Source organism: Pogoniulus pusillus, chromosome 22 (assembly GCF_015220805.1).
Source record: "Pogoniulus pusillus isolate bPogPus1 chromosome 22, bPogPus1.pri, whole genome shotgun sequence".
Classification (NCBI taxonomy): Eukaryota; Metazoa; Chordata; class Aves; order Piciformes; family Lybiidae; genus Pogoniulus; species Pogoniulus pusillus.
In genome coordinates, this window is record NC_087285.1 from 19257122 (window position 1) to 19278968 (window position 21847).

Sequence of the window (21847 nt, forward strand, 5' to 3'; positions counted from 1 at the left end):
CCTGACAGCAAAGCTGAAACTGGCCTCAGAGAGCAGGACAGACAGACAGACTGTTCTGTTCAGGGGGACCCAATGGTCCACTATGGACCCATCGGGGAGTCACTGGGCTCCAACGTGGCTTTGAGAGGCTCAGGACCCTGCAGCAGCAGCAGCAGCAGTTTCTTGCCTGTTTTCCCTTTTAAAGAAGTGAACCACTCCAGATCTTCTGATAGGAAAAACCATCCAAACCCAGGACCCTCATGAAGCCATGCCTGCTGGCAAGCTGGGAGGTGGCCACTGGCCAGAAACAGCCCCCAGCAGAGATTGCCACCCATCAGGCTAGACACACCTCTGCTCCTCACAGAAGGAGAGACTGAGGACCAGCATTGTGCCAGACTGCCCAGAACCCCCGAGAAACCCCCTTCGGCTGCAGCCAGAAGCCTCCTCCCTTTCATGTGCCCCTCCCTGCCAGTGTCACTCCGGCTGCACTGGTCACCACCACGTAGTCACGGCCATCATTTGCAGGCTGCCTTTCCCAACCCAGACCAGAGCACGGCCCTGTAGAGGCTCCAGGAGGCTGCTTTACGTCACCACCCCAAGGCCACCTCTGCCTTTTTCCCCTCTCCAGCCCCTTCCCAGGCTGGAAATGTGAGCGGGACAAGGACTGATCAGTCCTCACCCTCCCGGGAGAGAAACAGCCTGGAATTTGGCTGTAAGAAACAGAAACCAAAAGAAAAGAAAGATAGAGGAAAAAGAGGTTCAGAATGAAATGGAAAGAAAGGGATAGAACCAGAGACCACCAGAGTTTTCTCATTGCATAGATGAACCTGGGAAGTGTTTCCAGTGTGGGATTGCCTCCTAGTTTTGTGGAGCTAAAAGGAAAGTGATAACAAACCCATCAGAGCCCCTCTGACCTGAGGAGCTCAGTGCATTTGATGCGTGGCCATGATGCAGCTGGTGGCAGATGTCCCCAGCCTTAGCAGAAGGGTTGGGACTGGCACCCAGACACCACTGCTTCCTGCTCACTCCTGTGCCAACCCTTCCTCCTGAGCCCCCCATGTTCGTGGAGGGACCAGTGTGCCCCTGAGCCCCTTGCAGCTCTGCTGTCATCTGTTTGCTCAGAGTGGACTTTGTGAGAGCTCTGTGGAGCCACCTCCCAGCCCTCCCAGCCTCAGCAGAGCAGCCTGCTGCTGTTTCTACCCTGCACTGAAACCATGGTGGGGCAACCCTGGAGCACTGGACCCATAACAGCTCTGCATCAGTCCTGGACTCCTTGTCCTATTGTTCCAGCCTCAGTTACAGCTGAAACTGGGTGAAAACATTACACGGATGCCCCCGTGCCATACCCACTCCCTGCAAGGAGGTGGGAGCCAGGATGAGATCAGAGGGAGAAAGGGTAAGAGATAAGGGGCCTGGTTTGCAAGAAAGGAGCAGAGTAAAACCCCAGCAGTGGGAAATCATCCCCAGAGCTGGCATTGCCCAGGCTTTGCCTCTTGAGAGTTGGCAGAGGGGAGCAATTGGCAGCATCCTGGCCGTGCTCCCCCAGGGTCCCCAGTCCCAGCCGTGGCCTGGCTCCCTCCCTGGTGACAAAGGTGACTGTCACAACCGTCCCAGCTGGTGATAATCCTCACTGGTGACGCGGCACAGATAATTGATGCGCTGAGTAACCCCGTCTATCCCGGGCTTCTCCCAAGGTCTCAGCACAGCCATGGCTTTGTTTGTGCAAGAGAGCCAAGGCCTTCTTCCTCAGCTTCCTCCTCTCAGCAGCAGAGAGAGGCTGGCTCAGGGAGTGGGTTAAAAAAAAAGCCAGAGCAAGAAAACATCTCCTGAGCAGATGGTGGGAGGCACAGAGGAACACAGGCGGCTGCTGTGCCCCTCCCCAGGGGCAGTTGTGCTTCAGGGCTGGGTGATGTTGGGGTTACTCCTGCTGCTGGCTGTTTCCCACAGCCAGGGACAGGTGACCTGGACTCCCCTTTCCCTTTTCCCATCCCATGGAAGTGAGGCCAAAGGCTCAGGCAGCTGCTAAGGACAGGGGGTTCAGGAGTCCAGGAAGGGCATCCCACACCTGCATCCTCCCCTCAGCAGGTGAAGGGCTCAGCAAGCAGCAGCATTGCCAGGTGCCTGCAAGCAGCTTTGCCACAATCTCCCTTGGCACAGGGTGAAGTGGGCATGGGATGACAATTGTGTCATAAAGATCCTCTGGCAATAACTTGCCTCTTTCTACTTTCTTTGGCCTGTGTGTTGCTGGTGGGGATTATGGTCTGCAAAGTTTATGCTGAGGAGGAGCAAAGAGAGGAGGAGCCCTGCAAGGGTTCTCCTCCGTAGGCTCCCTGAAGAACATCCCAGCTGCTAGCCAGGGACTGCTGGGAGCTCTTGGTGATCCAGGATGCTATCCACACCACAAGGTCTCATGCATTAGCAGATATGGGGCTGCCACAGCCCCGAAGAGGTCCCCATCTAGATGAAAGGGGGTGGCAGTACTTTCTCCATCTACTCCAGAGACGCTCAGCACCAAACCCAGCCTGGGGAGCTCCTGTTAGCTTTCCAGACCTGAGATTCCTGGTGGAAACCAGGTGGATTCAGTGGAGAGGGAGAGCGTCCAGGGTGCCTCTGGACTTCATGCTGCTATCCGTGATCAAGTGATGCCATCTCCTGGAAGCCTGAGGGCTGGAGAACGAAGGGCCGGGAGGTCTCCAGGGCCAGGCTGTGAGCAGCTATCACAGAGGGAGCAGGCTCGCAGGAGAGACCACTCCACCACCTCCTATCTCCCATGGAGGAAGCACCCACCCAGGGAAACCAAACCTTCAGCTTACTCTGAACTTTCACCGTGACTGCAGCAGGACAGGGAGATTCCCACAGAGGGTGCAGTAGGAGCCTCTCCTCACTCCCCTTTCCTCCCAGAGTCTCCTGTCCCACCACCTCTTTGGCAGCTCACTGGGCATATGGCTTCCCAATTCTCTCAGCCCCTGATGCTACTCCCAGACCAAACCTGTGGCTGCAGACCAGCACAACCCAGAACTGCATGGTTCCATGCATGCTCCAGCCCAGCCAGCACCTTCCTCCTGTTCCTCAGCTTTTCCTGCCACACTCCTGCAGCAGGAGGAAAGGGACAGCAATGCATGTTCCCTATACATCATTCCTACCATACACATTTGGAAGAGCATCCCAAAGAGCAAGGGAGGGTTTGAGCAAAGCAGCCAACTCATGGCATTCCCTGGGAGCATCCCCTCCTCTCTGGCAACAGAGATATTAATGCAGCTCTCTTGCAGAGGACAAGCCCCAGCTCCTGCCCCATCAGCCCTGCTGCAGAATCCTGCCTGTTCTTTGGCTTTTCCCAGATTTGTGTCACATCTCTGTTGGCACTTGTGTCCCTCAGCAGAGTGGGACCCAGAGAGATGGGTGCTGGAACAGGCTAGCCCGGGTCGGTGTGCTGCCAGCCGTTCTGGACAGCCCCACTCCCTTCCCTCAGGGAATCAGCTTTCCTGGCAAAATGCAAATGCCACAGATCTTGGGACCATCCTCAAGACGGCACTGGGGACAGGGACTCACGCTGACATCCAGCATCTCTTCCCAGCGGATGTGGTTCCCTTGCTCTCGCTGGGCTGGTGGTGGGATGCCCTCTGCGCTGGCACAGAGCTGGCTGCCCAGCTGGTGGGTGCAGGGCACTGCTCACTCATCCGACCCGCGACAGGAGACACAGGGTCCCCAAGGTGGTCAGGGCCTGACGGGGAGTGTCCTGGCCACGCTTTGCCCCTTCACGGCGTCTCAGGCACTGCGTAAGCAGAGGGTTAACAGTTCCCACGTTAAGTGACTGCAGATGTGTGGGAAAGGCCGGGGCGAGCGGCCGGCAGCGCTATTAGTATGCACCCAGGAGCCTGCCGCTGCCTCCAGGGGCTCCGCGGAGCGCGTCTAATACCAGCGCTTTGCGTGGGGTTGGGAAGAGTGCGTGGGATGCGGGACGGGGGTGAGATGGCCCCGAACAGGAGGAAAGGCAGTGGGCTAGCATCCTCTGCCTCTGGTTAGTGCCTCCTCCAAGCACTCAAACCCGCGGGATGCAGAGGATGAGCCAGCACCTGTGAGGACATAGCTTGGCATGGTGCTCAGTGCTACCTCCTGACATCGTTGTCACCCTGCGGTGTCCGTGGCCAGCATTCACAGTTCTGCAGGATACCTTCCAGCCTGGGATGCTCCCCAGCGTGTTGTGCTTGGCCATGTGGTGACTTTGGAACACCTTCTGCCTCCCTTTCCTCTCTGCTCTCACCCACTGCCACCATGCAGAGGTTAGTGATTCCTCACGGGATCACAGAATGTTAGGGGCTGGAGGGGACTTCAAAAGTTCATCCAGTCCACCCCTCCCTGACAGAGCAGGATCACCTCTAGCAGATCATACTGGATCACATCCATGAGGATCTTGGCTATCTTCAGAGAGGGAGACTCCACAACCCCACCCAGGCAGCCTGTTCCAGGCCAGAGAAGAACTTGGTGAAGCCTCTGTGCAGCTATCCCACAGAGCCCAAGAGCTGGATCCAGGCATGAGCAAATGCTGGCAGTTGCTATGCTGGATGTGTTGCCCAGATACGGAACCATGCTGCACGGTACCCAATGCTCCTCTCCTGTGGTCTGCCACTCAACACCACACCACAGCAACGCTAGAACTCCTGAGTTAACTTAAAGTTGATAGAGGTTTGAAGAAACCAAACCCAGGAGCTGGTCTGGGCCTCACTAAACCTTCAGTGAAGTGGGAAAGGCCATCAGCTGCTTCATTTTCCTTACGTGCCTCTCACCTGCTGGCATGAGGGACCTGTCACTGACTCCAGCACGGCCATTCCCTGCATCCTGTTGGGTTGTCTGGCTCTGGTGTATTCTCCGCATCAGAGGATGGAAATGGATTATTTAGCTGTGGTCCCAGCTCTGCCTGGGATGGGGCAGGAGGTCAGAGAGATGCTTTGATGCAGGTGATGCCGAAGCAGTCCAAATACCCTGGAGTGTCCCTATATCAGCAGCAGTGCACCACACGACCCCAAGCCTCCTCTAGCGCCTAACTGTTTATGGAAGCTGGAAATCTCAGCTGAGAGCAGCTCTGGCAGCCCACACCACAGCTGTCCCAGGCCCAGGGGACCCACTAAGTCCTGCAAGCACCACAAACGGGGGTGCAGGCACTGAAAATAGAGGTGAGTGATGAAGGGGGCAAGGAGGCAGAAGTCACTGAGCTGCTCCACTCCGCCCACGCGCCCGCACAGGCGACTCCCGCTGGCTTTGCTGCTTCCTTCAGGCTGCCCTTTCCCATGAGCTGCCCTAACCCCGATGTGCTGTTCCTAAACAAAGTGCTTGGCCCTGGATGCTCCCCGAGGACAAGCATCGTGGGCCATCGTGTGCTTGCTGGGATGCTGTGGGCTCTCCAGGGCTCTTCTGGCATCCCAAAACAATGAACCCTGGCCTCGGCAGATGGACACAGGAGGTTCCACGTAAACAGAAGAGGAAAAAAGTCTTTGCTTTGAAGGTGGCAGAGCACTGGAATAGGCTGCCCAGAGCAGTTATAGAGTCTGTGTCTGGAGGGAGGCATTCAAAACCCACCTGGAGGTGTTCCTGGGCTATTTACTCTAGGTGATCCTGCTCTAGGAAGGGGTTGGGCTAGATGGTCTTCAGAGGTTGCTTCCAATCTCTATCACTCTGTGATTCTCTTAGGAGAGGGTTTTCAATGAACCCTGGCTTTGGCAGGTGGTACACAGGAGGTTCCACATAAACAGAAGAGGAAAAAAGTCTCTGCTTTGAAGGTGGCAGAGCACTGGAATAGGCTGCCCAGAGAGGTTGTAGAGTCTGTGTCCGGAGGGAGGCATTCAAAACCCACCTGGAGGTGTTCCTGGGCTATTTACTCTAGGTGATCCTGCTCTAGGAAGGGATGGGACTAGATGACCTTCAGAGGTCACTTCCAGCCCCCATCAGTTTGTGATTATCCTAGGAGAGGGTTTTGTTTGCCCAGGTTGTCCCTGCTCCCAACCCAGGGGTGGCCAATGAGCCACCCATTTGCAGGAGGCAGAGGAAAATATATTCCACATGGGGATCAGGATGCTCTGCCCCCAAGTGTGGTCTATCCCAGCCTTTCCACACCCTGCTCATCCCGGGTAGCCTGTCCCTGGTGCGAAGGGCCTAGTAGGATTGTACTCGTGAGTTCCTTCCTCTCCTGCTGTGTTGATGCTGTCCTTGGAGTGGGGATACTGCCAGGAAATAGCTCCACGGAGTTATTCCCAGCATCCCAAATGTCCCTGTGCAGAGACCTGTCAGACATGTCTTTACCCCTTGGGAAAAGCCATGTGTGCAGCACGTCCCCTCTGCCACCTGCTCCCAACATGTGCTGCTCTCACGCTCAGAGGCTCCTCTTCTGCATGACAGACCATCTCAGCTCTGGGGGGGCTGCTGAAGCCCCCCAGCATGTGACCATCACCACATCTGGAGTCAGGGAATCCAGCCAGCACAGCACAGGGTAGCAGCAGGGTCTCTCCCAGCCATTATTGCTTCAGCCCCTATGCAGTCCAGTGTAAGAGCTCCTCTAGCTCCTGGTGGTCACCTCTCCAGCATCCTTCTTTTCCTCTTCTGCCCGGGCTTGGTCAGATCCACTTCTCTCCTGCCCTGCTCACAGCTGTACCTGCCTGGCTGCCAATCCCTGCCAGGCACAGAAGCAGCACATAAGTTGTGGAGGCAGGATCGGGGTACTGCTGAGACGACTCAGTCTGAGTTAGCTACGAGCAGTGCGCTTCATTGAGGCAGTACAGCAGCTTATATGCTACTTGGAAGAGGTGTGCACAACTAACTGAGTTTGAGATTGGCACATGTGGAAAGGACAGATTGGCTCAAGGTTATGTGTGTGGTACAGATAGGCCAGCTCACGTCAACACCTGCAGAGTCAGCCCCCTGCGGCTGGCTGACTCTGCCCACATAGAATCATAGAATCAACCAGGTTGGAAGAGACCTCCAGGATCATCCAGGCCAACCTAGCACCCAGCCCTAGCCAGTCAACCAGACCATGGCACTAAGTGCCTCATCCAGGCTTTTCTTCAACACCTCAAGGGACAGTGACTCCACCACCTCCCTGGGCAGCCCATTCCAATGCCAATCACTCTCTCTGCTGACAACTTCCTCCTAACATCCAGCCTATACCTCCCCTGGCACAACTTGAGACTGTGTCCCCTTGTTCTATTGCTGGTTGCCTGGGAGAAGAGGCCACCCCCCACCTGGCTACAATGGTGCCATCCACCGCCTGGTTTCCTGCCTCCGAGAAGGACACTTTGCAGTGTGGTTGCTCATTGCTTATCAATTCATGTCCTGTTAGCAAGAAATCCTTCCACAATAAGCCACATGCAAAGGCTATCTCATTGTCTGTGACAAACAGATTAGATGCTGGAAGCATTTCGTGACTGAAAGAGTGATCAGCTATAGGGACAGGCTGCCCAGGGAAGTGGTGGGGTCACCATCCCTGGTGGTGCTCCCAAAACCTGCAAACATGGCACTCTGGGACATGCTTTAGTGGCCATGGTGGTGTTGGGTTGGTTGTTAGACCTGGTGACCTTTGAGGTCTTTTCCAACCAAAACAATTTAATGATCCCATAACTCTACAATTGGGTGTGCTGCAGCCCAGCTCCCCTCACCCTCTGTGGCTGCACAGAATAAAGCTCTTCCCCTTTGGGTTTTCACCAGTGCAAATGAAAAACCCACTGAGATAAAGGGTGCTAAGTGACAATCTCTTGGGCCCATCCAGCCAGGGAGTCATCAGCTGTGCTCATTGTGCAGGCATTTGTTAGCGAGGCAGGAGGACATGAGTCTGCCTTGCAAACAAGCCAGGGACACAGATTTCAGTGGTGGTGTCTTTGCAGGGAAGGATTTTTTTGTTCTTGGAAAGGAGGAAGAAGAAAGACAGAAAGGTATTGTTGCAGTGGATGCTCTTTTTCAGGACAGACAGTAAATTTTCAGTCTTTCTTACATGGATCAGGCAAAAGCACATCTCCAAGAGGAAAGTGGTGGCAACAGCCCAGTAGTGTGTCCAGTTCTGGGCCCCTCAATTCAAGAGATGTTGAGGTACTGGAAGGTGTCCAGAGAAGGGCAGCAAGGCTGGTGAGGGGCCTGGAGCACAGCCCTGTGAGGAGAGGCTCAGGGAGCTGGGGGTGTGCAGCCTGAAGAAGAGGAGGCTCAGGGCAGAGCTCATTGCTGTCTACAACTACCTGAAGGGAGGCTGTAGCCAGGTGGCGTTGGGCTCTTCTGCCAGGCACCCAGCAACAGAACAAGGGGACACAGTCTCAAGTTGTGCCAGGGGAGGTCTAGGCTGGATGTTAGGAGGAAGTTGTTGTCAGAGAGAGTGATTGGCATTGGAATGGGCTGCTCAGGGAGGTGGTGGAGTCAGTGTCCCCGGAGGTGTTGAAGAAAAGCCTGGATGGGGCACTTAGTGCCATGGTCTGGTTGATTGGCCAGGGCTGGGTGCTAGGTTGGACTGGGTGAGCTTGGAGCTCTCTTCCAACCTGGTTGATTCTATGATTCTGTGAATTGGTGGTGGGTCCAAGATTGTTTTGACCAAAAGAGCTTCTCTGAACATTGCTGTAGTGCTGAAACATGTTGCAGAAAACAAACCCAACAAACCATTTTTGGACAAAGGATAACATTTTGCCCATTGAGAGATTCTCAGATAATTTATTTCAACTCATTAAGGTGTGGGGAGGAATTAAAGCAGGTTCATTAGCTGGTTTCCATCCACTCAGAGAAAGAATCACAGAGTCACAGAATATTAGGGGTTGGAAAGGAGCTCCAGAGATCATCGGGTGCAGCCCTGCTGCCAAAGCAGGATCGCCTAGGGCAGGCCACACAGGAACACATCCAGGCTGGCTTTGAAAGTCTCTAGAGAAGGAGACTCCACAACCTCTCTGGGCAGCCTGTGCCAGTGTTCCATCACCCTCACGGTAAAGAGTTTTCTCCTCATGTCAAGATGGAGCTTCCTGTGTTGTAGCCATTATCCCTTTGTCCTATCACTGGGTGCCATTGAAAAGAGCCTGTCCCCTTCCTCTTCATACCCACTCCTCAGATATCTGTAGACATGAATAAGATCCCTTCTCAGCCTTCTCTTCTCCAGGCTAATCAGTCCCAGTTCTCTCAGTCTTCCTTCACAGAAGTCCAAGATCCTTAACCACCCTTGTAGCTCTCACTCGATGGCACAGCCACGGTGGAAACTCCTACTGCCTCTCTGCCCCTTAGCAGCCACAGCAGCCCCGAGCCCCCACTCAAACCCACTCTCTGCTGCAGCATCCCAGTCACACAAGACCTTTTATCCCCCTTTCCAAAGAGCCGGAGGACAGGGAGGGCGCATTGGCAGTCCCTGAGCGGCGGTGGCCGGCTGGGGGTCAGCGCGGGGGGAGGCTCAGCGCCGGCACGGCTCAGCCCAGCAAGGCATCCGTGGGGAATACGCCGAGCTGGTTCAGCACAGGCCTTCTTTAATGAAAACATGAGTCAGCTGCTGGCGTGGGCAGAGGATTTTCTAAACATCCCCTCATATCCTGAGAAAGGGAAGGGGGAAAAAAAAAGAGAGAGAAAGAAAAAAAAAAAAGAGAGAAAAACGGGAGGGGGGGGGGGGGGGGGGGGAGGGGGTCTGAGGGGAAAGAAGAAAATAGGAAAGAAAAAGAAAACAGGGGGAAAGGCCAGAATTAAAAGCAGACACAGGGAGAAAGCAGCTCCTGCCCTCCGGTTTAAGGAGGCGAGAACCGGGCTGGTCAGGGCTCCTTTTGTTTCCCGTTAGTGGGGCCCTCACCGCTCCCCGTCATCGGCAGCCTGGGGTGACACCCCCAGCCCCCTCTCCCTGCTGCCACTTCGGCTTCTCCTCCTTTTCCCAATTTCCACACCCCCTCACCCCCCCCATCGCACTCCTCTGCTGGGCTTTAATCCCAAGTTTTGCTCTGCAGAGGGACCCCGCAGAGGGTGGAGGGAGGAAGTCGGAGGGACTCCGCAGCTCATTGGCGAGGCAGCCTCGCTCCTTCTCCTCCTCCCGAGGTCGCTTTTATTTATACAGGGTGCACACACAGCCTGCACATCCCTCGGCCGGGGCTTTGCTCCACGCTGGGGTCCAGCTTGGCCGGACCCCCTCCCAGGTGGGCTGGGGGCTGCGTAGGGCCCCGCTGAGACGCACTAGGGAAGCAAAAAGAGGGCTTGGCTGCAGCCCAGCCCTGGCACAGCCTTGCCTCTCCTTTTGATTTGATTTGACTTCCCCCCCCCCTCCTCCCCTCCACTTCATTTCTTTGCTTCTCTCTCTTTCTCCTTTAAGTGGAAAAGCCTTGCCAGCTGGGGAAGGCTGGGAGGGCAGAGAGAGCCTCGGCAAGGCAGCAGATAAAGAGTGCGGAGGAGGAGAAGAAGGAATTTCAGGGCGGCCAGCGTCCGTGAGACGTGCGGCACAGGCACCCACCCGCTGGGACCCTGCCCAAGGTAAGACCTCGCGTCGCCCACCCTGGTGCCAGCTTGCCCGCCCGCTCTGCTCCGTCTCTCTGGCCAGGAAACTTCTCTCTGGAGGTGCTGCAGACGCTAAGGACCCTCCCCCTGAGCCAGCGCTGTTGCTCTGGAACGGGCTTTGCTCCCCTGGAAGGGGTTTTGCTCCCCTGCAAGGCACTGGCACCCCAAAACGCCCCACCAGACTTCGGGGAGGTGATTCTGGGTGGAAGGTGGCCAAACTCTCAGCACCAGCAAGAGAAGCCACCCCATCAGCTCTTGACAGTTCCCGGGCTGGGGTGGCTGTGGGGAGCCAGAGGGATGATGTGGCTGTAGAGCAGGAGAGAGAACTCCACTGCAGCAGGAGCATGCCCCAGGGGATCTCTGCTTCTCCTTGGGGAGCTTTCAGTTCCTCGTTGTATCAGGAGGTTACCTCAGCTTTCTCAGCTTGGCAGTGGTGGGAGGACTGGGGTGTGCATGGGGAAGAGACTTCTCACAGTCCCCACCAAGATATCAGAAGCATGACTGTGCCCCACTGCAGAGCAGCATCACAGCAGCTTTAGTCTGTGCAAACACATCCATGGTGTGTTTCTAAATGCAGGATGCTCCTAGGACCTTCAGTCCCTTGGTGGGACTTCTGTCCCCATGGGTCAGAATAAGGTGAAGAGGGACATCTGTAAGCCCTAATCAAGGCCTGTGCCTGGGCATGATGGGGACTGGAGGAAAGAGAGTGGTAAAATCCTTCTAGGCATGGATGTGGGCAACCACTCTGCTACTCCAAGAGCCCAGCAGCTGAGGACTTCTGACAGACTGGTGCTGGTCTGAAGTGGTGTGCTGGCTCAGGCAACCCTGACAGCCTGGGGACAGGGGACTGCATCACCTGCAAGGCTTTGATGGTCATACTGGGGCCATGGCAGGCTCAGAACATTCAGCTCCTGCACTCACCTGCCAACAGGGAGATTTTCAAAGCAGGCCTTGTGGTGAAAAGGGATATTGCTCTGCTCCATCCCTGCCCCAGAGCACCTGGAGCTTCTCCTAAAGCAGGGGGCAAATAGCTAAAAATAGTTGGCTTGGCTTGAAAACTCTGTTTGAGGGGGCTCGATGGTCCCAAGTCTTTCCAGAAGGTCTGCTGTCAGTGATGGGGATCAGCAATGTTGAGCCCCGGTGTTCCCCAGGGGGCACTGAGGGGTCACTGGAAGGGTCATTTTTCCTTCCACACCCTGCAGGACAAGGTCTCTGTGCAACTGATGCTCTCAACACACTTTGTTCAGGCAGCCAGAGTCAGCAGCAAAGATGCGGCTCTGCCTGGCAGTGGATATGTGCCAGGCTGGCTCAGGGGGGCATATGCCGGATAGCCACCCTGGTTGGCAGCCTGCCCTGGGCACAGCCTGACACGAGACTTGAAGGTCTTCACAGAGAGAGTGATTGGCATTGGAATGGGCTGCCCAGGGAGGTGGTGGAGTCGCTGTCCCTTGAGGTGTTGAAGCAAAGCCTGGATGAGGCACTTAGTGCCATGGTCTGGTTGATTGGACAGGGCTGGTGCTAGGCTGGACTGGATGAGCTTGGAGGTCTCTTCCAACCTGTTTGATTCTATGATTCTAAGTCACTTTTTGACATTGATGTCACCCAGCGTGGGGTGTACTGTGGTCCCAGTGGCAGTTGCCAACCCCAAGCAGTGTCCCTGGTCCAGGAAACAGCTCCAAGCCAATCAGTGCTGCAAGAAGGGTCCATGTTTCAGGGAAGCATCCAGTCCCAGAGATCCATTTGCAGCTGGCAAAGGGCTTTTCTCTCTGGCCTTTCTCCAGCTCAGCAGCACAGAAGGTCCTCGCTGAAGGAACAAGTGAGAGGACTACAGTCACCTGAATAATCTGCCCTCAGCTCACCTCCTGCATCCCTGCACAGGGCTGGGGGTTAAGGGTGCCTGTGGTCTGAGCAGAGAGCACAGTCTGAAGACAAGCACGGGCAGCTGTAGTGCTGTAGCCAGGGAGAAGTTGGCCATGGCTTGCTGTCTAAAGTCCTAGGGGGATCTAGTGGGGTCCCTCAGGGCTCTGGCTTGAGTTTGGTCTTCTGTAATCTCTACATTAACTATCTGAGTGCTGGATGAGTGGATGCACCAAACTGTGGGCGGGCACCAAGCTTGGGTGGGCAGCCAATGTGTGGGCTGATGAGAGCTGAGCAGGGCTCCAAGGGCTCCAGGAGGAGCTGGCACTAACCAGGCTACAGCAAGCCATGACGGCATGCTGCCACGAGGCTGAGTGTGATCTTAGGAGCTAGCAGCCCAGGCAGCTTGTACAGTGGGCAAGGATCTGAGGGCTGCAGTGGACACATACCAGCTTGCAGCGTGTTGTGGGGAAAGCCACAGCTCTTCCTGTGGGATGTGCTGGAGACAGCCTGAATAGGCAGAGTGGAGGCAGAGAGTCCTCCCCAGCAAGTGCTTCAGCAGGCAAGCACATGAAGTGCAAAGGCTTGAGTAGAGCAGAAAGAGTGATCATAAGCCCAGAAGAAGCTACAGAGGACTGGGAGAGGGTTTGACAACAGCTTGTTGGTCGCTGGGAGTTGGGTGGAAACAGCACAGAGTCTTCATGCACAAGAAGGGTCACTGCAAAGAGAAATGTTAGCTTCTGTGGGAAACATCTGCAGGTTTGAAGACATGAGGCTGGGTGGCTTCAGCCCCATGGGCAAACCTCTGGCTGGGGAGATGTAGGTACTGCAGCAGCTCAATGACCCCATGGTCTCTTTCAGACTTGTTTTTGATAGGCCTGTGACTGGGTTTCCAAAGTGTTCAAGACAGCAGTGCTAGGAAGAGGAGAGCATCAAGCCCTTCTCTAGGACTAGGACAAGACAGAGTTGTCTCAGTGAGTACCAGAGGAAAGCTGAAGTTAAGAAATGCTCTCTAGCTGTGAGAGCCATGCAGTGCAAGAAGAGACTATGCTGACTGGCCATGTTGTGAGCAGGACAAAGGGTGGTGGTTTAAAACTAAATGAGGAGAACATAGACTAATAGAAAGAAAATGTTCTTTATGATGAGGGTGGTGAAACACTGGCACAGGCTGTCCAAAGACGTGGGGGAGATGCCCCATCCCTGGGCTCAAGGTGAGCCTGGATGGAGCTCTGCACAACCCAGTCTAGTTGAAAATGTCCCTGCTCACTGCAGGGGGTTGGAATAGAGAATCTTTAAAGGTCCTTCCCAACCCAGTCTGTGATTCTATGGCCCCATGGGAGCACAGGCGATGGTGCTGGCAGCAAGGGCTGCCTTTGGCCCAGAGCTGGAGGGAGCTGGGGACTGCGCGCTCGGGGCCGGCTGGACGGATCCCATCCCTGCGAGGGAGGATGGGAGCTGAACACTTTGTGGAGTTTGTTTGTTTGTACTTTAACCAAGGGAAAGAAATCCCCTGGAGAGGAGTTGCAAGGGGAGGTATAGGCTGGGTATTGTTTCCTGAGCAGCTGGAGTGGCTCCAGGAGGCTCCTTCCGCTCCGCCAGGCAAATGGGACATAACGAGGCTTGTTTTAGGGGTGGCTTTTTCCCCTCCTCCTCTGTCCGGTTGCCTAATTAGGTTCCCCAAGCCAAGCACACCTCTACCCTCCTCCAATCCCACTGGGACATCTCCTCCTGGAAGTTCAGCCCTTTTCCTGGCACCACAGAGGACATGGAGCAGATCAAGCCAGGACAGGGGCACGTGTCAGGGATGCACAGAAGGGTACTGGGATGGATCAGCAAGGAGATCCCACAGGTCCAGTGCCCCCTGCTCCCAGCCTGTACGGTGATGCACACTGCCTCTCACACCCTGCTTTTCCCTTGTCCCTGGGCACACACCTGGGACACAGGCTGTAACATGTCTCTGGTCTGTGTTTGTACTGTTCTGCAGCTGCCAAACCACAGAGCCAGAGGATAATGGCATGGAGAGCCTGTGCGGGGAGCTCATAAAAGCTCCCACGGAAGGGCTGCTGCCAGCTTGGTGTATTGTGAGTGGCATATGCCCTGCACCCATGGGTGGATTCATCCTCTCCAGGGTATGCCTTCAGGGACCCTGCTCACCTGTTCAGGTCTCCACTAACACCCATGCTGTGCTCTTCCTTGGGATCAGTGGGAGCAGATGTGTGCTTATAGGAGGCTGTGGGGTGCAGAAGCAGGGCAGAGTTGGAGAGTTCAGGGATGTCATGAAGGCTCTGTGCTGGATGTCAAATCCTGGGCTGGAAAACCAGCAGACAAATAGAGAAGGAGGTATCTTCTGTCCCCTGTGGAAGGGGACTGGAGTAGTGTCCAGCTCTGGAATCCTCAGCAATAAGGACATGAATTTGTTAGAGCAGATTCAGAAGAGGCCACAAAAATGATCAGAAGGCTGAACATCTCTGCTGTGAAGAAATGCTGAGAGTGTTGGGGCTGTAGGATCTGGGTGAGGGGGACCTTATGGTAACTTTTCAGTACTTAAAGGGGCCTTTAAGAAAGATAGGGACAGGCACCTTTAAGAAAGATAGGGAAAGAGCCTGTTGGGACAGGACAAAGGGTGAGGGTTTTAAACTAAAAGAGGGAGATTAAGACTGGCTAGAAGGAAGAAATGTTTTACACTGGCCTAGGTTCCCCAGAGAGGTTGCCCAGGGTGAGGTTGGACAGGGCTCTGAGCAACCTGCTCCGGTTAAAGATGTTTGCTGCTCCCCGAAGGAGGAGTTGGAGCAGATGGCATTTAAAGCTCCCTGCCAACCCAAACCATTCTATGGCTCCATGATTCTCAGCAGCAGGGCTGCTCAGGAGGACAAGGGTGCCAAAGCAGGCAAGCCTGCCTCTCAGGGTGAGGCCCCATCCTGCCAGCCCTGCTGCCTTCCCCCTCTGGCCTGTCTGCCATACGAAGGAGTCTGTGACTGAAATCTTAATGCTACCGAGCCGCAGTAATTGGCACCAATTAAATTGCTACATTCATGTTTGAATTGCTTTAACTGGCGAGACACACTGTCTTATTTATACAAAAAATATGTTTGCTTGTGGCTTTGGCTGGGCCAGGGCCAGCAGAACAGGCACCATTTCGAGCCTCTCGCCCTGACAGAGCCTTCTCTGCTCCCCGGCTGGAGGTCACCTCAGTCTCAGCCTTTGCCTGGCGTGGGGTGGCAGGACAGGAGCCCTGCTTTCCTCGGGGCCCAGCGCTGCTGGCACTGCCAGAAGGGTCCCCTCCTCTCTCTGTGCAGGCAGCTGCCAAGTTTCCCTCTCCAGCCTGTGAGCTGTTTGGGAGAGTATGGTCTGATTCAGGAATTCCTGGTGCGGGGAGAGGACTTGGTGCCCGTTTCAAAGCTGTTCTCAGGGTTGGACAAGGAGTTCTGGCAGCTGCCAGCCCCAACGCTGGGTCCTGCCTCGGCTTTTCCTCTGGGTCTAGGAGACGGGGACTGTTTGGAGAGTGGGGAGATGAGGAGATGTTTTTTGCTTCATGACTGAGGAGAGAGGAACTGCTGGAGGTTATAAACCCTGCATACAGGATGGCAATCCCAGCTCACAGAGCACATAGAAAGAGGCAGCCCTAGGAAGAGATGTTTTATGCTTTATGACTGAGGAGAGAGGAACTGCTGGAGGTTATAAAGACTCTGCATACAGGATGGCAATCCCAGCTCACAGAGCACATAGAAAGAGGCAACCCTAGGAAGGGATATCCCTTGTGCAACCTGGTAATGTTGGCTCTCTGCACGCCCTGCTCCAGAAAGCTCCATCGCTGACCCCAGGTCCCAGAGTCATACAGAGGTGAGGATCGGATCCGCATCTCTGTGGTTGCAGGAGGGAAAGCACAGAATGAGGGAGGCTGCCCCCGGTACTGCAGTTTGTCTCTGCAGTACTGGTGCTGGGTGCCACCACATTGGTCTTCCTGCCCTGTGGATGAGGGTATAGACGAGAGGGCAGGATCAGCAGCTGGCACCAAAATCTGCACTAACAGCCACATATTGGCTCCTCTCAGGAACTCACAAGCAGCAGGGCCAGGTCAAACCCAGCCCCTCTTTGAAACCAGCCTCTGCCTTTTGCAACCTGGCACTATTTGGCACCATCCTCTCCTACTCTGGCCTTGGTGCCAGGCACTGCAAAGGGTGCCCTGACCACAGAGCTGATGAGTGCCTAATCCTGGCCACGAGAGCCTAAAACCCCAGAACCAAGCAATTAAGCTCGGGTCCCTTGCAGGCAGCTGAGAAGAGCCGAAGCATCCACGCAGATTATGCCTCACCCTGGCAGATCCATGTCTCGGGAGATATTCAGAGAGGGATCAGGTTGCTCATCCTTCAGGGTGATATGGGGCTGCTATGAACACAACACTGATGGCTCCTGGGGCTTTTCAGAGCCTCTATAGCCTATCAAGGCTCAGGATGGCACTTTTTCTCCTCCTGCCTCCATCGCCCTCCCCTCATTGATGGGAAGTGGTTAGAGCCAGCTGGGATCTTTGGCTCCAGCCCTGGCCCCACCACAGCAGCCACCCTTGAGCAGTGACCATAAGCAGGTAATAGAGAAGCTGATGTGCTGGGAACTGGTTTACTCCTCACGTGTATGTAGGTTGCTCCCCTTGAATCGCTGCAGGAAGGAAGGCATGGCTTTCTGGCATTCATGGCTTGAGAACAAGGAAAGCCAAGACTGGAGATGCCAAGATGTGGGATAAGCTGCCAGGATGGTCTCCAACCCTCAGTTCCACACTCCCTGTTTCCCTTCTCCACTCTGTCAGCACTGGAAGGAGCAATGGGCGACCAGATGGGCTCTGCTCAGAGATGCAAGCCCCACCCAGCCTGGGAGCTGGGACTCACAAATATGCCAGTTTAGGGGTGGAAGGTCCAGAGAGTTCTTTGGGTCACTGCTGCTGGCCAGCCCCGAGGCTTTTCTGCCTAATTGGAGGGGTCAGCAGTGAAGCAATACAAGGAGCTGCCCATGTATTGGTCCTGGCCCATGATTTGGGTGGGAGCCCTGCAGCCATGTGCATAACTGACATTGCTCACATGCTTGGGAAGCAGTGTGGTGTACTCCCTCGACAGGGTCTTTGCTGTCAGGGCTCATGGAGAAGCTGAGGGCCACTCATGGGCAGCCCCAGCTGTGCTCTTTAGAGCAAGCATCCTGCTGGAGAAAGGCGCTGGGAAAGGCTGAAATGCTCCCAAGGGGCATATCTGTGCCTCCCTTGGAGGTCACTGCACTGCAAGGGCTGAGCCTCACAGCTGAGCCGAGCCCTGCTCCTCGCAGCCAGCAGGAGCATCCCCAGTCACGCACGACACCAAAACTCTGCCCAGCCCCTGGTACAACCCCAGCCCAGCTGCAGCACCACCATGGCTGTGGCACCTAAGGAAACTGAAGGGGCCAGGATTTGGCCAGGGCAAGGAGCAGGGTATGCAGCAAAGCACAACCAGGCACCGCATCAACCTTGCCCGGCATGTGGCAGCCGTTCCTCCCAACACTGCCATCCTTCCAGGCCCAGGTGAGCCTTGGTGCTCACCCAGGGCTTTCCCACAGCCCGAGCCAAGCTCGCAGGCGGCGGGGAGCAGCCCCAGCGGTGGCGGAGCGGAGCCTTTCCTGCGCCAGCGGAAGCGGGGGACCATGCGCAGCCGCACAGCCCAGGAATGCCAGCAGCAGGGGCTGGGGGATTATTTATATCGCTGGCACCTCTCCAAACAGATGTTTCGTTTTATTCTGAACTCAAACTAAATAGGTCACTCGTTTCCTCTGTCTCCCAGGGGCTTGAAATGGAGGGGAAAAGCGGGGGTTTAGGGGTGAGAGTGCAGGGCTCGCCATAGTCCCACGTCCCTCTGTGCCAGCTCCTCGGGGCAGTGCGCAGTGGAGAGCCTGTGGCTGGAGGTGCCGTGGGTGGCTGTGGCAGTCCTGCCGTGCTCGGAGAGGGAGGGATGGCTGCAGCTGAAAGGGGGCTGTGCTCACCGCACCACCCCACTCCTCGCACTCCTGGCCCCAGAGCTGCTGAATCATGCTGCTGGGGCTCAGTGTGGACTCGTCATGCTTCCCAGCAGCCTTCCCCCTGCTTTTCAGTCACAGGCCTCGTTTTCTGCTTTCTGACAGATGCTGTCAAAGCCCCCAGCTGGCTGTGGCAGGCTGGCCCGGAGGAGGCTGGTTGTGCTGGCTCGTGTCCTGCTGTCTGCTGCAGGACCAGTGTCCTCACGATCACACAGCCACCTCCTCCAGGTGCCACCAAAGCTAGGGACCAGTATCTGGAGTTCTGGGAAGGGGTCGTGGTCACATCAGCTCCACTCTCTGCAGCAGACAGGCAGGAGAGATGTGCCTGCCTGCAGGCACGGTGGTCCAGAGCTCCTGCTGGCCTGGAGATGGCACCTGCCCCTGTTTTGACCATCTCCTAGAGAAGCTGGTCCACATTAGGGTTGTGGCTTTAATCACGTCAGCACAGACCAAGGAGCTCTGGCAAAATGACTCGGAGCATTTGAGGATATGTGGGGCTGCCTGGGAGAGCTTGTAAAACCTCATCTCTGTGTGACAGAAAGAACCCCCAAACCCTGGCACGCTGCAGACTGGCACCCAGGGCGCTCAGCATCCATTGGTCTCATTAGCACCTGGGTTAAGGCTTCAGGACACTCTTAGTGCTAGCAGGCATCAGGGCGAGGCAGGTCTGTGCAAGGATAGCTGTTGGACTCTGGGGACTCCCCAGCCCTCAGGCTGGTTTCAGATTTCCTACCTCTGCGTTTTATCAGCAGCTGTTGAGGGGCCTGGGGAGGACAGGCTGGCCATGTGTGTGCCCTGCCTAATTCTAGCCATGTGCTGGGAAACAGAAAAAGGGCTCTGTGATGATAATCTGGCCTGTGAGTAAACGCGGTGTCATGGGAGCCGAGGGACCCCAGAGGAGAGATGTTGCAACTCCGGATGGTTCCAGCCAAGGGGAAAGGAAAAAAAAAACACAACCCTCTCAGTTTTATTTAGATTAAAGGGTGGGAAAGAAGCAGGCGCAGAGGCCGGGGGGAGGGTGGCAGAGGAAAACAAGGCAAGCCAAGGACTTTCGCTGCCGGACAAGCAAGTCTTGGGTTTCAGAAGTTGCCAGCCTTTGGTCAAGGAGTCTTTGCCTTCAAAAGCAGGGGACAGTGCCCCCCCCGACCAGGAGGAGCCTGGTTGACTGTGAGCAGCCTCCATCATGGGATCCATACGGGGCTTTGTCAGTTGCAGAGGGGCACCCATGAGCTCACTTAATGACTCAGACAAAGAAGAAATGAAGTATAGTTTACTTCCCACTAATTTGCACCAGATGTCCCTGGCCTGCTTGGCAGGACGGTGGGGACAGCGAGCATTGTGGGAGTGCCTGGAAGAGCAGCCCCAGCAAGACAAGGGACTAGAAATAGAAAGCCAGAGCAAGAGAAAAGACCAGCAGCTGTGTGAGTGGCCTGGCTTCACTTCTCCGCTCGCTCCTTCCTTCACTGAGGTTGTGCTGCTGCCAGCCTGTGGGACGGGGCAGTGGGCAGTACCTCTGCCCAGCATCACCAGAGCAGGAAGGCAAAGGGAGCACGGCTTGGGACAATGGATGCAGGAATTACCCTTGGAAATGCAAATGGAGTTTGATTAGAGGGGGTTGTGTGCCCTGATTTCCAGCAGGCAGCGCTTCCACTTGTTGGTGATTGATGATCTGTGAAGACACAAGAGCTCCTTCTAGGGTGGCTGTCAAGCAGACGTGGATGCTCTCCCCATCCCCAGTACATTGAGCCATGCCCTTCCCCGTGCACCAGCTTTGCAAACTGGGGCTGCTTGTGGGATCCCACAGCTCTGGGGGAGCTTGAAGGACCCCCCCATATTAGCTCTCCAGAGAGCATTAGCAGTTATGGAGGTGAGAAATGTGGTCTAGGCTGCTGGGGATGGGGGCAGTGGATCAGGAGGGTCTGATTGGTGTGGTCTGTGTAGATCTCCCATGGTTTAAGGCAGGGCTAGAAATGGCATCATACCACATGATCCATGCTTGGGTCTGGGCAGTGGCACATGCTGCTTGTGCAGAGGAAAGGAGGCTCAGAAGTGTGGCAGAGCACATCAAGCCAAATCAAAGGAAATTCTTGCCTTGTTACCCAAGAATAGTCAAGGCTGAGCTCACACAACATATTTTGGGCATTAGCAAAGGCATTTTTGGCTTACTAGCATCCTTAAACAAGAGGTAGACCTGGAGTAGCTGAACATCATCTGGAGTGATAAATCAATAAGGTTTGGTGATGCTTGAGCTCCTTAACAAGGCAGCGCAAGGTAGGGCGGAGTGGCAGAGATGGCTAAAGGAATGGTCCTCCCTAAATAGAGCTGAGGCCATTCCCAGCAGAGGCTGGACGTGGCTCTTCTTTGCACCCTAAACCCTAGGCATAGCCCTGCTCCCACTGCAAAGCTTCCTGTTTATCAGCCACAGAGATATCAGGCCCCAGCCTCACTTGTGGCAGCAAACAGGGGAGCGGGAGAGGAGGTGGAGGAGAAAGCTCAGCTGCCATCAGATTTGGGATGCAGGAGAAATAGGAGTGAGCTGCTCTGGAGAAGCTGCAAAGTCATGAGATGGGGAATCACGATACTTGAGACCCAGACCTAGCACAGCCATAGTCCTGCTGCACAGGTTTGTCTATGCCATTTGACTTCTCTGCTCTTTCCCTCTTGCCTGTGTCCTGTCTGTGACTGCCCCACGGGCCACCTGAGCCTAAACACCCTCTGTACAGCACTGCTGCCACTGACTGATGTGGAGGTGCCCCATTTATCCCGCGCAACGTGCTGCAAAAGCACAAGGCTGGAGATGCTCAAACAGGCTTTGGGCGGTGCCCGACCCCAGCCAGCTAGCTATAGGGCGCTTTCCTCTCACCAGCACGGCACTGGGCTGGGCAATGTGACAGCCCTAGGGCTGGCTCAACTCTCCCCATGCTGCCTGCAAGCGTCGCTGGCTGCCCTCGGCGGCCGGAGGAGGAGCGGCCACTGCTGCATTCCTGCGGCCATGCGTCCAGCGCGCCGGCCGGGCCGCTGCGATTGCAGGGGGTGGAGATAAGGACAGATAATGTGTCACTGGGCAGGGGCAGCCACCTCTATCCCTGTCTTGTTTGGATTCAAAACCCTCCCAGACATGCACAGCCCGGCGGTGCCCGGCAGCGCGGAGGCGAGCGGAGCCGCACGGGGCGAGCCGTCGGGAGCCGTCTGCAGCGCTCCTCCCCCGCGGCGCTCGGCGCTGCCCCGGCATGGCCCCAGGGACCTGAGCTCCCCAGGAGAGCGCAGCCAACCCCAGCAGCATGTGGAGCCGAGTGTGGGCGCGGGGCTGCATGGCCCAGCCTGCCTGGCCTCCTTGTGAGCCAGCTGACCTCCCGTCTCCTCTCCCAGCCAAATTCCTCTTTTAGAATAATAAACAGCAGCTCAAGAGAAAAAGCTCCCTGCCCTGCCGGCCGGGGACAGCTGGCCCTCGCAGCGTGGTGATGGAGAGGGGCAGAGTCTGTAGCCGTGCTGACGGGGAGGAGAGGAT

The 21847-nt window shown here is 55.8% G+C and overlaps 1 protein-coding gene across 2 annotated transcripts in view; it reads left to right on the forward strand.

Annotated features, from left to right (window-relative positions):
- The first annotated feature begins 10032 nt into the window (after positions 1–10032).
- Positions 10033–21847, forward strand: part of PDGFRB (platelet derived growth factor receptor beta) — a 39223-nt gene continuing 27408 nt past the window's right edge. For both annotated transcript variants that reach the window (XM_064162072.1, XM_064162073.1), the window contains exons 1-2: positions 10033–10100; positions 10274–10431. The gene's annotated coding sequence lies outside the window, so the exon portion shown is untranslated. The remainder of the gene's footprint in view (positions 10101–10273; positions 10432–21847) is intronic.